Below are 562 nucleotides of genomic sequence, written 5' to 3'. Positions count from 1 at the left end.
GACGCTGAATGAAACCTTCATGATATTAGATCTTTTATACAGCTCAATTACAGCAACAAACCATATTGCTTAATTTGATTAAATCATGTTTCTTTAAGTATATGAACTACAAAGTTAAACTCTTATTTTCCATTCATTGTGATATTCACAACTAGAAGTTTTAGATTTTCCAAATAAATTTTTATCAGTTTCCACCTCATTTAGCAACTTACAGTTGAAACTCTCAAGTTCTTAGTAAGAATCGATCACTGTAACTAACGTTGCTCTGACTGGTACCACAATAGAGAGATTCAGGAGTATAACATAACTGTGTGTAAGTGATACTTCAGGTGTCTTATTGTCCCACATGTTGGTGGAGTGAAACTTGCACATTTTCTAAAACTGGATGACGATATACATACGCGTAGGGTTTAAAACAGTTCTGGAGCGGACAGGGGTGCGCGTCTTCCCCACTTTCAGAAATGGCTTCCTGTGCCTACTGAGCAGACGGAAGAGGAGGAAAAGGGGGAAGCCAGGGGGCCTCGCCGGGGGCCTCGCCGAGCCCTCCGCGTGGGGCCCAGGA

General features: G+C 41.8%; 1 protein-coding gene across 4 annotated transcripts in view; it reads right to left on the bottom strand.

Moving 5' to 3' along the window:
• The window catches only part of LOC104875717 (saoe class I histocompatibility antigen, A alpha chain), a 31,694-nt gene that overhangs the window by 16,607 nt on the left and 14,525 nt on the right, over positions 1-562 (bottom strand). The window lies entirely within an intron of this gene.

This window comes from Fukomys damarensis, unplaced genomic scaffold, assembly GCF_012274545.1.
Source record: "Fukomys damarensis isolate Sample0158 unplaced genomic scaffold, DMR_v1.0_HiC HiC_scaffold_20, whole genome shotgun sequence".
Taxonomy (NCBI): Eukaryota; Metazoa; Chordata; class Mammalia; order Rodentia; family Bathyergidae; genus Fukomys; species Fukomys damarensis.
The sequence above is the reverse complement of the archived record's forward strand: the minus strand, read 5'-3'. Positions and strand labels throughout refer to the sequence as shown.